The sequence below is a fragment of the Lethenteron reissneri genome, chromosome 54 (genome assembly GCF_015708825.2).
Source record: "Lethenteron reissneri isolate LAM-NWPU_2019-01 chromosome 54, ASM1570882v1, whole genome shotgun sequence".
NCBI classification, from domain to species: domain Eukaryota; kingdom Metazoa; phylum Chordata; class Hyperoartia; order Petromyzontiformes; family Petromyzontidae; genus Lethenteron; species Lethenteron reissneri.
This window is the reverse complement of record NC_083832.1, coordinates 2,903,260-2,916,085: the sequence shown is the minus strand read 5'-3', so window position 1 is coordinate 2,916,085 and position 12,826 is coordinate 2,903,260. Positions and strand designations below refer to the sequence as shown.

The 12,826-nt window shown below is 45.5% G+C and overlaps 4 non-coding genes across 4 annotated transcripts; 2 read left to right on the top strand and 2 right to left on the bottom strand.

Annotated features, from left to right (window-relative positions):
* The first annotated feature begins 211 nt into the window (after positions 1–211).
* On the top strand, positions 212–328 carry LOC133356620 (U5 spliceosomal RNA). The gene has a single exon (XR_009756870.1). It is a non-coding gene; the product is annotated as a U5 spliceosomal RNA (small nuclear RNA).
* Positions 329–5,566: 5,238 nt separating this feature from the next.
* LOC133356621 (U5 spliceosomal RNA) lies at positions 5,567–5,683 on the top strand. Its single transcript, XR_009756871.1, has one exon. It is a non-coding gene; the product is annotated as a U5 spliceosomal RNA (small nuclear RNA).
* Positions 5,684–7,024: 1,341 nt separating this feature from the next.
* LOC133356619 (U5 spliceosomal RNA) lies at positions 7,025–7,141 on the bottom strand. The gene has a single exon (XR_009756869.1). It is a non-coding gene; the product is annotated as a U5 spliceosomal RNA (small nuclear RNA).
* A 1,015-nt stretch (positions 7,142–8,156) lies between these two features.
* LOC133356626 (U5 spliceosomal RNA) lies at positions 8,157–8,273 on the bottom strand. Its single transcript, XR_009756876.1, has one exon. It is a non-coding gene; the product is annotated as a U5 spliceosomal RNA (small nuclear RNA).
* Positions 8,274–12,826: the final 4,553 nt, after the last annotated feature.

The following is a 12,826-nucleotide window of genomic DNA, read 5'->3' as shown; positions in this document are numbered from 1 at the left end:
ACTATGAACACAATGCGAAGTAAACTGTGCAGTATACTATTACCTTTACTTGAGTAACCCTCGTTTTAAAACATTAATGGAAATTAAATAATCACTGATTTACAGTTGTATCAAAGGACGTTTTCATTTTACTAAAGTCGCGAAGAAGAGGTCCCATAGGATAAATGTACAGAGTGCTCATACAAGTAGTTACGAGTGGTGGCGCTAAGCTTTACTCTGGTTTCTCTTCAGAGCGAATAAATCTTTCGCCTTTTACTAAAGATTTCCGTGGAGAGGAACACTCTAATGAGTCTTAAACAATTTTTCGTAACCCTGCTTCGGCAGGGTTCCATTCGTTTAAACAAGACAGAATCAACATGTTCCTGCTGTTTATGCTGTGCTTGCAGGAGTGCTATGTTGAATGCGACTTTTCGTATTGGGAGACCAAACCATATGGGGGGGGGGGGAGGGGTTGAGTTTCCTTTCTGCTCGTGATGTGGGATTTTAACAGTCATAAAGAAGAGTTTAACGAAGTGGACAGCACAAAATGATTAGCCATTTCAAATGCGCAAGCTTCCTACTGGTGTCTCATTAAACATTCTGGAGATAATAAATTACAAAATTTGTTCAAATGTATTCCCTTGTAAAAAGATATCGGATGTTGACCAAATTATTTGGCCACGTCATCTTAGCAATATTTAGCTCCGACAGTCCTCCTGCTGTGTTTAAAAGCAAATAAAAGATTGAGGTTTTAGCTGGGTCCGGGTGCTTCACGTTATGGAAAGAGTGGGGGGGGGACACTGTGTGTTCATGGCGACAAAGTTATGCAGCTATTTTACTGGGAGGAAGCTCCTGGTTACACCAGCCCACAGGGGATTATTCTGTCCGTCCGTCGTGCATCCAATTTTTTTTTTCAGTGGAGACAGTCACAGAGGTGGAATTTGCACTGGGGGAGGCTGGGGAGGGGCTGGGTGGGGAGGGTGGGGGGTGGGAGGGGTGGGGATCGGGCTGGTCACCCCGTGGTGCCCTTATAAAACTAAACTTTTAACCTACTCACGCCGGCTTGTGCCCGCCCTCACAGTCGGGCATATTTGCGGAATACACCACGCCGCCGTTGACACTGGCCATTGACCGAGCAACCCAACGTTCCTACCAGCTCCCTCCGCAGGAATGTGTTTTAAAGCCCAGCGAGTGGCAGAAGAAGATAATAAAGTATAAGAGCCGTTAATTTGAACAAATATAAGGTCACTTAGATGCAGTGCTACAGTCACATTAAGTGAGCTGCTGTTTTATGCCATAATTTCGCGCTAGAATATCTGCCATTCATACAGTGCTACAGTGAGATGCAGTGGGGTGTTTTATGACTTAGTTTCGTGCAAAATTCACTGCCATTAATTCAGCGCTACAGTGTAATGCAGTCAAGTGTTTGCTGACATACTTTTGTGCAATATTCACTGCCATTTAATTTCCACATACAAGTATACTCTGGTCAATTTTGTCCGACCTTTAATGCTCCTGTTTGCTCTTTGTTAATTGCAAAGTTACTTCCGGCAGTATCAGCAGCCTACTTTCTTCACTCTTCGCTATCAATCGTCCTTCGGGGATGAAAAAAGTGTCAGTTCAAAGCTGCAGGTCAGTTGAAAACGGTGCTAAAGTGAAGTCAAGTGTTTGTTCTAATTATAAAGTGACAGAGATTGCTTGCCTTTGCACTTGCACAAGAAACAGAACAGTCCCTCGTCAAAACATTCACCAATTTTCATGCTTTTTGCTAATTTAATGCAAAATTTGGCGACTCTGTCGATCACACTGCCCATGTATAGTGTCTAAAACGTGCAAGGCAACCTTCAACCCCAGCGAGCTAAAGCATAAAATAATAACGGATGAGAGCAGTCAATTTTTTAAATGTTAAGGTCAATCTTAAACATCATCGTGGGACCTCCTTTGCCAGTACCAAAAGATGAGAATAGCTTTTTGCTTTTTTTCTGGCAACAAAACAGGTGTTAAGATTTACGCTATGAGACCTCCTTTACCAGTGGCAAAATATAATAGTAGGTTTTTACCCTTTCAACTGGTACAAAACTGACACCTTTATACAAGGGATCATGTTTGCAATAACCACAACACAAGCAGTCAAAATGCAAACAAAAAGAGTTGTACGCCTTTTGGCGTCATCTGGTCCAACACCAATGGAGACTAGGCTCTAAGAAAAGCTGTCTCGGGTGTGGACCAATCAACTTCAAGGACAGTGCATATCATTATCAGAGTTGTTTCTTTTTGTTTGCATTTTGACTGCTTGTGTTGTGGTTATTGCAAACATTATCCCTTTTATAAAGGTGTCAGTTTTATACCAGTTGAAAGGGTAAAACCCTACTATTATAGGTGTTAAGATGTTAAAGCACCAAACTGAAACGTTTTACAAGGAATCATGTCTGCATTAACCACAATACTTGTGGTCAGAATGCAAACATCCAAGTCCCGGGCGAAGCCGGGTAGTAAAGCTAGTATCGGTATAAACGCGAGGGCAAAAGGTACTCTTAGAGAACCATCTATATATATAAAATCGTGCATGTCTGTCTGTCTGTCTGTGTATGTGTGTGTGGATTTCGGACCATACGCACTTTCATTGGACGGCGGTTGCCCCTGGCAACAGCTAACGACGCCTTCGCCGCTTTCATTGGACGGCGGTTGCCCCTGGCAACGAGTAGCAACTTTTCGCCGCGGGGTGGACGCCATTTTTAATAGCGCGGGGGGGGGGGGGGACCGGCACCCGTACCCAGCGTTCGCCGGGTGGGAAAATCAGGCAAGGCGGGAGGCTCTGCACGGTGCTAGGCCTCGACACCCAACACGCCACTCTGAGGTAAATTCATACAAATTTCACGTCCTCTACAGAGTGGCGAGGGAGGCAGAGTGGCGAGGGAGGGACTCAGCCTCAAAACGAGTAACTGGTGTGGCGTATTAACATCGCCACTGGGGAGACAAAGGCGGCCGGGCGTGGTGGATACAAGTCCCGGGCAAAGCCAGGTCATGACTATGTGTGTATGTGTTTATGTGTATGTCTGTGTGTCTGTATGTATGTGTGTATGTATGTGTCTGTATGTGTTTGTGTGTATGTATGTGTGTGTCTGTATGTATGTGTGTGTGTATTGTGTATGTGTTTGTGTGTATGTATGTGTGTGTTTGTATGTATGTGTATGTCTGTGTGTATGTGTGTGTGTATTGTGTGTGTGTCTGTGTGTGTGCGCGTGTGTTGTGTAGGGGGAACGGTAGTGTAGTGCTTAGCGTGCTGCCTGTGTGTGTGTGTGTGTCTGTGTGTGTGCGTGTGTGGTGTGTGGGGAGCGGTAGTGTAGTGGTTAGCGTGCTGTCTGTGTGTGTGTGTCTGTCTGTGTGTCTGTGTGTGTGTGTGTCTGTGTGTGTGTCTGTGTGTGTGCGCGTGTGTTGTGTAGGGGGAACGGTAGTGTAGTGCTTAGCGTGCTGCCTGTGTGTGTGTCTGTGTGTGTGTGTCTGTGTGTGTGTCTGTGTGTGTGGTGTGTGGGGAGCGGTAGTGTAGTGGTTAGCGTGCTGTCTGTGTGTCTGTGTGTGTGTGTCTGTGTGTGTGTGTGTCTGTGTGTGTGTCTGTGTGTGTGCGTGTGTGGTGTGTGGGGAGCGGTAGTGTAGTGGTTAGCGTGCTGTCTGTGTGTCTGTGTGTGTGTGTCTGTGTGTGTGCGTGTGTGGTGTGTAGGGGGAACGGTAGTGTAGTGCTTAGCGTGCTGCCTGTGTGTGTGTCTGTGTGTGTGTGTCTGTGTGTGTGTGTCTGTGTGTGTGTCTGTGTGTGTGCGTGTGTGGTGTGTGGGGAGCGGTAGTGTAGTGGTTAGCGTGCTGTCTGTGTGTCTGTGTGTGTGTGTCTGTATGTGTGTGTCTGTGTGTGTGTGTCTGTGTGTGTGTCTGTGTGTGTGTCTGTCTGTGTGTCTGTGTGTGTGTGTCTGTGTGTGTGTCTGTGTGTGTGCGCGTGTGTTGTGTAGGGGGAACGATAATGTAGTGCTTAGCGTGCTGCCTGTGTGTGTGTGTGTCTGTGTGTGTGTCTGTGTGTGTGCGTGTGTGGTGTGTGGGGAGCTGTAGTGTAGTGGTTAGCGTGCTGTCTGTGTGTCTGTGTGTGTGTGTCTGTCTGTGTGTGTCTGTGTGTGTGTCTGTGTGTGTGCGCGTGTGTTGTGTAGGGGGAACGGTAGTGTAGTGCTTAGCGTGCTGCCTGTGTGTGTGTCTGTGTGTGTGTGTCTGTGTGTGTGTCTGTGTGTGTGTGTGTGGTGTGTGGGGAGCGGTAGTGTAGTGGTTAGCGTGCTGTCTGTGTCTGTGTGTGTGTCTGTGTGTGTGTCTGTGTGTGTGCGTGTGTGGTGTGTGGGGAGCGGTAGTGTAGTGGTTAGCGTGCTGTCTGTGTGTCTGTGTGTGTGTGTCTGTGTGTGTGTCTGTGTGTGTGCGTGTGTGGTGTGTAGGGGGAACGGTAGTGTAGTGCTTAGCGTGCTGTCTGTGTGTGTGTCTGTGTGTGTGTGTCTGTGTGTGTGTGTCTGTGTGTGTGTCTGTGTGTGTGTCTGTGTGTGTGCGTGTGTGGTGTGTGGGGAGCGGTAGTGTAGTGGTTAGCGTGCTGTCTGTGTGTCTGTGTGTCTGTCTGTGTCTGTCTGTGTGTGTCTGCGTGTGTCTGTGTGTGTGTCTGTGCGTCTGTGTGTGTGAGGAGCGGTGGGTGTAGTGGTTAACGCTACGCTGCGCTACCAACCCGGCGAACCCAGTTCGATTCCCGCTCATGGCCACCACCGGTCAAGATTATTTGAACCTCCCCTAGGTCGACTCAGCCTCAAACGAGTAACTGGTGTGGCGTATTAACATCGCCACTGGGGAGACAAAGGCGGCCGGCCGTGGTGGATACAAGTCCCGGGCGAAGCCGGGTAGTACAGCTAGTAATATGTATTTTATTTCAACTGTCAACCCGTGGTCAGTCCCAAGGTTGTCGTCAGCACTCACTGCTCTGCGTGGCACCCCGCACCGCAAGCGACCTGAACACTCTGGGCATCAGCGAGCGCGTGGGTCGTCAAAGTTTCTGACGCGTGGTGGGTGGAGGATCGCTTGGGGTTGGGTTCATGTTTGCGGTGGCTGGTGGGGACACGCTTGCCCCCTACTGCTAAAGTGGGATCTTTCTTTGGTTGGAGTAATGTTTAAAGAAAACATGCAGCGCCGTATGTAGATAATAGATGACAGTTGGTATGCATAATACATATAATAAACATCAATACAGTATACTTATTAAAATATATTTGTAAAAATATTCAGTATTTTTAAAAGCTAACGGATGCTGACGAAGTTATTGGGCAACGTTTACGGGTCCGCCATTGGTCCAATACTGTAATTATGTACAATGAACACAATGCAAAGTAAACTATGTGCAGTATACTATTACCTTTACTTTAATAACCCTCGTGTAAAAACATGAATGGGAATTAAATAATTACTGATTTTAAGTTGTATTAAAGCACGTTTTAATTTCACTAAAGTCGCGAAAATGAGGTCCCATAGGATAAATGCACAGAGTGATCATACAAGTAGTTACGAGTGGTGGCGCTAAACTTTACTCTGGTTTCTCTTCAGAGCGAATAAATCTTTCGCCTTTTACTAAAGATTTCCGTGGAGAGGAACACTCTAATGAGTCTTAAACAATTTTTCGTAACCCTGCTCTGGCAGGGTTTCCTTTACAATAAAAAGAAGATTGAGGTTGCTGTGTACGGGTGCTTCAAGTCATGGAAAAAGAGGGGGGAGGAGGGGGGGACACTTTGTGTTCATAGCGACAAAGTTATGCAGCTATTTATTATCTGACTAGCCTATAGCCCGTCCAAGGACCGGATGTATTGCAGTTAAAAGTTCATCCCCTTTCACTGTGTTCATATGCAGCTATGTATTATCTGATCATTATTTTAACTGCTAGATTGCTAGTACGACTTTTTGGCAAGACCCTTTCCAAAGCCGTGGATTGCTCTTCGTGCCATGTGATGGAGCAATCGAATGCTCAGTTTTCGTTTTTGGAGATACAAGTACGCAAGTAGACAGTTTTGTTCAAGCGGACAAAGCGAATTCAGCTCCTGCTGGGTGAATACAACTGGAGCTGAACTTGATTGATATGCCTAAGACTAAAGCGTTCATAGTTTGAATAACCGTCCTGTTTAAATTAGCAACAAGTTTGATACATGTCTGTTACACCAAAGTTATACAGCTATTTTGTACTGAGGTGGAAAAAAACGCTGTTATATTTTAAGAACTATATTTTAATGTTGGGTGGTGATAGCACGATCCACAAACTACACAGTCGAGTTTCCCGTATTTGGGGAAATCGCAGGTCAATGAACATTCTCCCTGGGAGGATCACCTTTTTGCATAACGTGTTTAACAAGGACTTTTTGGAGATTTTCGTAACGAGAGCCCCCTCTGTTAACATCTGACAAAGGTAGCGATCTACTAAATGGATTGTTTGCACAAATCTGATAAGGGAAAGTTAACACGTTTACAATGTGCGTAAATGTTTTATTCGGTGCGTATTATTTGGTCACTACCAAAAAAATAAAAATAGAAAAACTGTAAAATGCATCATGAAGCATGGAGAGAGATGCATAAATAAGGATTACATTATCTACGATCAGGAGAAACTAAATGCTGTTTAACCTTGATTTGAAGCTTTCGTGACTGCAGGAATCCATACTTTTTGGTTCTTTCGGTAAAGTCACGTAGGTATAAAATAAAACAAAATACGTTACCGAAAGAACCAGAGTATAAAAGCTGTTGGTTCAGCCTAAAATGTAGGAAAGACGGGCAAATGATTAACAATAGCCACCACCGCCGCTACATTGCAACACGAATCAATTTTCTTTTGTATGAGGCCCGTCGCATACGCGGAACGTACAAATCATCTTAAAAAAAACCTTTAAGCAACGTCAAAGAAAAATGACTACAGCTTCCAGTCATGATGTAGTGTGAACAAACCCAACAACTGTGAACCGCACGCAGCACGCACTTTCTAATATTTGTTTGTGGATGGAACCCTGCCGAAGCAGGGTTACGAAAAATTGTTTAAGACTCATTAGAGTGTTCCTCTCCACGGAAATCTTTAGTAAAAGGCGAAAGATTTATTCGCTCTGAAGAGAAACCAGAGTAAAACATCCAGCTCACTCGCCCAGTACTTATACGCCGCAGACATACATTTACCTTATGGGTGATTTTGCATACTTTACTGTAGTTAAATATTAACTATTCTCAAACGTCAATACAGCTTTTATATTATGCTATCGTAACATTTTTAATTGTATCGACTCGTTTAATTGTATTGACTCGTTTAAATTCTTCTTTAAGCGTTTCAGTCGTGTTCATTACGTATGCACAAATGACGTAACCATGACGTCCAAGTCACGCCTTCGTTACATCCGGCTCTCCCAAGCGCCGACATTTCCGCCTCTCCCAAGCGCCGACATTTCAGTGTTTTACTCTGCGCTTGTCGTCCAGCGGGGTTGTGGCCCTTGCCTCACGAGATGATCGGGGTGGTTCGGGGTAAATGGAGACTTGACCAGTGTCGAGTGGGCCCAGGAAGCTCAAGCCACGGCCTTCGAAGGAGCGTTGGGAGTGTCCCCCTGCTCAACCTTGGGCTGCTGCTGATGTACGACGGCTTGTGGTGAGGTAGAGCGCCCGTAGCTCAACCAGCGTTTACTTTCGCGCCGAAACTCGGCCTTATACGACCATTAAACATTGTCCTCTACATTTCATTGCCGTTTGTAATTGACACAAGGACCGGAAATAAACTAGTTTGCAGCTTGTTTGGGCTGCTTATGTATGCTTAACAAAATGCAAACTTTAGACAGTAAATCTCAATTTTTGAGCTTTCGTGACTGCAGGAATTATTCTTTGGTTCTTTCGGTTAAGTCACGTATAAAGATAAAATAATTAATTAAATAGTTGCATGCTACCACGTTTCGACTGCAACACAAGCAATCATCATCAGGCATAAAAGAAAGAAATAGCAACAAAAATCTAACCAGAAAACTATAGACAGACACACAAGCAGACAGACATCACAAAGACACACAGAGAGAGAACACGTATCGGCAGAAAGAGCGACAGTTACTGACCACGGTTAAATCAAACACCGCACGTTAAACCTGATATTTTTTTACAAAGGGAGCCCTACAAAAGCAGGACGACGAAAAATTGTTTAAGACTCATTAGAGTGTTCCTCTCCACGGAAATCTTTAGTAAAAGGCGAAAGATTTATTCGCTCTGAAGAGAAACCAGAGTAAAGTTTAACGCTCCACTCCTAGGCACTTATATGGGCACTGACTACATTTATCCTATGGGACCTTTCTTTCGCGGACTTGGTTACATTTAAATTTCTTCGAGTATGTACAACTTGTTCGATACATCTGAATAATAAACTTCCATAAAACTTTATACATATAGTAATTATTATAGTAATTACAGTAAAGGAAATAGTATATTTGCACTCCATTGTGTTATTTGCATAATTACAGCATTCGACCAATGGCGGACACGTGACGTAGCCGATATCTTTATCAGCAACTAATGGCTCAGGAAATAGACGTCTGAAAGTTCTTAAATGTTATAAATTTCAAACAATATATCGTCATCTATTATGTACACACACAATTTGCATTAATTATTAAAACGCCAGTTTTGACAGCCGGTTTGAGCTTCTATTAGGTTCGTTCGACATACAATAAAAACTTGTAGCAATTACACGGTCAATAAAATTAAGGGAGGGTAGTCGTGAATTTATAAATACCGCATGCAAACAAAAACACAGAGCTCTTGTATTGTTTTTGCGATGAGAGCCCTGCCGGAGCAAAGACAACAAAATATGCTAAGGGACCGTCCATAAATGACGTCACGCACCTAGGGGGGGGAGGGTCAGACATTTCTGACGATGTGACGAGGGGGGGAGGGGGTGAGAAATGTGACGTCACATCAAAATGCGCAACTTTCAATAAATATAGACAACACGTTCTACTTAATTAAACATACTTTTTAATGTTTTCTCCTACAACATCAGAGTGCAGCGTCACATTAAATATGCACTACAATGACAATAGTTTAAAGCGATATTTTTTTGGGGGGGGGGGGCAGAGCTTTTTGACGTCATATTTGAGGGAGGGCGTCTGACTTTTTGTGACGTCGTGTTACAAAGGGGGGGGGGCAAAAATCGTCCAAAATCGCGTAACGTCATTTATGGACGGCCCCTTTGAAGAGAAACCAGAGTAGAATTTACTACGGCCACTCGTATCGGCTTATACGAACTGTAATTTACATTATGCCCCCCCCCGCCCAAAGTTGCATTTTATACAGGGCTACTTTTCATACCCTCATTTGTTTGCGAATACAAAATCATGTTTTGATAATTCGGTACCGTCGTCATTATTAAGATATTTCGTTTATACGCCAAACAATTAAAAAGCCCAAACAAATGTTATACTCCAAGCCATTATTAGGCGGGCACCTCCTCCACCACATTTCAGAACAGCATTGCCCCGGAAGTTGAATGTGGGCGGAAGCAGCAGCAGCAAGCAAAGCAAGAAGCATCAGCAGCAATAGAAGCATCAGCAGCAATAGATGCAGCAGGAGCAGCAATATATGCATCAGCAGCAATAGATGCATCAGCAGCAATAGATGCAGCAGGAGCAGCAATATATGCATCAGCAGCAATAGATGCATCAGCAGCAATAGATGCATCAGCAGCAATAGATGCATCAGCAGCAATAGATGCAGCAGCAGCAATAGATGCAGCAGGAGCAGCAATATATGCATCAGCAGCAATAGATGCATCAGCAGCAATAGAAGCAGCAGCAGCAATAGATGCAGCAGCAGCAATAGATGCAGCAGCAGCAATAGATGCAGCAGCAGCAGCAATAGATGCATCAGCAGCAATAGATGCATCAGCAGCAATAGATGCATCAGCAGCAATAGAAGCAGCAATATGTGCATCAGCAGCAATAGATGCAGCAGGAGCAGCAATAGATGCAGCAGGAGCAGCAATAGATGCAGCAGGAGCAGCAATATATGCAGCAGGAGCAGCAATATATGCATCAGCAGCAATAGATGCATCAGCAGCAATAGAAGCAGCAGCAGCAATAGAAGCAGCAGCAATAGATGCAGCAGCAATAGATGCATCAGCAGCAATAGATGCATCAGCAGCAATAGATGCAGCAGGAGCAGCAATAGATGCATCAGCAGCAATAGAAGCAGCAGGATCAGCAATAGATGCATCAGCAGCAATAGAAGCAGCAGGAGCAGCAATAGAAGCATCAGCAGCAATAGATGCAGCAGGAGCAGCGATAGATGCATCAGCAGCAATATAATCAGCAGCAATAGATGCATCAGCAGCAATAGAAGCAGCAGGAGCAGCAATAGAAGTAACGGGAGCAGTAGAAGCGGCAGCAATATAAGTTTATGTGCTGAACTTGACGCGGACAACTTCTTTCTTTTCTGTCGTCACTTTATTGTATCCAACACAGCACATTTCGCCATCATTCTCCAGCGTGTTCTCCGCTAGCTCGCCGCGCTCCGCTGGCCTCGCTCGCTCCGTTCCTCCCTCTCTCTCTCCGTCTCTCCCGACTTCCCTCTCTGCTTTTCCGTCCCACTCCAGCCGTCGCTCTCTTTCGGCTTCTCCGTCTCACTCCGACTGTCGCTCTCTCTCGGCTTCTCCCTCTCACTCCGACTGTCTCTCCCGTTCAGCTTCTCCATCTCTACTGCTACCCTATACCTCTTCTTCTACTCCACTACTACTCTACACTTTTTCTACTTCTACCCCATTGCTCCTCTACGCTTCTTCTTCTGCTCCGACCGACTCCGTCCAGCTCCCCGCACAACTCCCCGTCTCACTCTGACGCTCTCCTATTTATCCCCCCTCCTCATTAATTTCCAATTAACCAGCGTCTCCCCCCCACGCCCCGCGCCCGGCCAATCACTGCCCTGCATCCCATAATCGCCTAACGGGCCGTCTCCGTCTCCTCCGTTGTCCCCCAGCAACACCAGCCTGTCCCCGGTACGACCCCACTGTTCCCAGCCCGCACGTGTTTACAATTACCCCCCTTGGCGCGCGTTAAACCACTACAGCAGTATTAGCAGCCGAACCAGATGCAGCAGCTGCAGATGTAGACACAGCACTGCACTTCTTTATTTCGTATGACCTACGTAGACGCAGAGCAACAACTAAAATCTCACATCCAGGTGGTGAGGTACAGATAACCCGCACGAACATACGACAACGAACACGGACCACTTAAAGCTGCTGCAGTGACAGCAGCAGGAGCATAAAACACAGCAGCAACAGCTGAAATGCGCAGCAGAAGCATCGGCAGAGATGCCGACAACAACAGCACCAGCAGCACCCTTCAGTTGCAGCAGCAAATAGCCTGCAGCAGCAGTTGAAGCACTCATACGGGGCCGTCCATAAATTACGTCACGCGAGTTTGGACGATTTTTTTAATCCTTTATATTAAGTTCACTTGCTTGCGTGCTTGCGCGCTTGCTTGCTTGCGCGCTTACGACTGTGCAAATCTTTCAGTCGTTTTTTAACCCACTTCCCGTGATCCAATCGAGATGACATTTTCCACACAGACTCGTTGTGCGTGACAATTAATTTTCGTGAAATTTTTTCCCCAAAATTTTACACTTTTTAGGACAAAAATATATTTAATTACCAATTGCTTAATGGTGGCATGCAATCATCTGACCCATAGGTGGCAGCCATCTCAAGCCAGAGGACGAGAGGACTCTAGCCGCCACGCATATAAAGGATTTATAGTGAAAAACTTTGTTTTTACGGGTTAACTTTTTACCCCCTCCCCTTGTCACACGGCGTCACAAAAAGTAAGACCCCCCTCAAATATTACGTCACAAAGCTCTGCCCCCCCTCCCCCCCAAAAAATAATTAATGTGCCGCTGCACTCTGATGTTGTAGGAGAAAACATTTATTAACAAGTCTATTTAATTAAGTAGAACGTGTTGTCTATATTTATTTAAAGTTGCGCATTTCGATGTGACGTTACATTTTTCAAACTCCCCCCCCCCCTCGTCACACATCGTCACAAATGTCTGAACCCCCCCCCCCCCTCGGTGCGTGACGTCATTTATGGACGGCCCCAAGAAAGAAAAACATTATACATTTTTGCCCCTATTGAAACGTCTGTACGCCGTATGGACCTGAAAAGTAAATTTCCCTGTACACGGGATGGTCACGGTAGAGAACGGGCGTCCGTTCACAGCAGAGTTGAATGTGGGTGCTTGGAGAGGGGAACCGCCGGATTTTTCGATTTAAAGCTTTCGTGACTGCAGGGATTCATCTTCTTGGTTCTTTCGGTAAAGTCACGTAGAAGGGAAGTAATAAAATAATAAAAATAAAACATAATAAAACAATTCTCACGACGTTTCGGCCACAACGCAAGCAGCCGTCCTCAGGTGAAAACCAGGTCCGTCGAGGCGACAGAGTCTGAATGAAACAGCACACGAGCTTGGAGCATATATATAAGCTGGGCGCATTGACAAAGGAATTTGCATATCAAAAGGAATTTAGCATATTTATGGGAAATGCAGGAATGTGATTAGTACTGCATATGCATGTGCATTATGCAGGATTAACAGTGTAATAAAAAGGACTCGAACACTTCTTGCTGACTCCGTGTCCTTTATTTGGGGTTCGCGTTCTCCTTCCCACACGGCACTCCTCCTGAGACTCTCTCCCTGGCAGCCCCACATCTGCCTTCGCTCCCGTAGCCTTCCACGCTCCTGCAGCTCCGCTGCAGGCTCTTGGTGCAGCCCTCTGGCTGCTCCCCCAGCA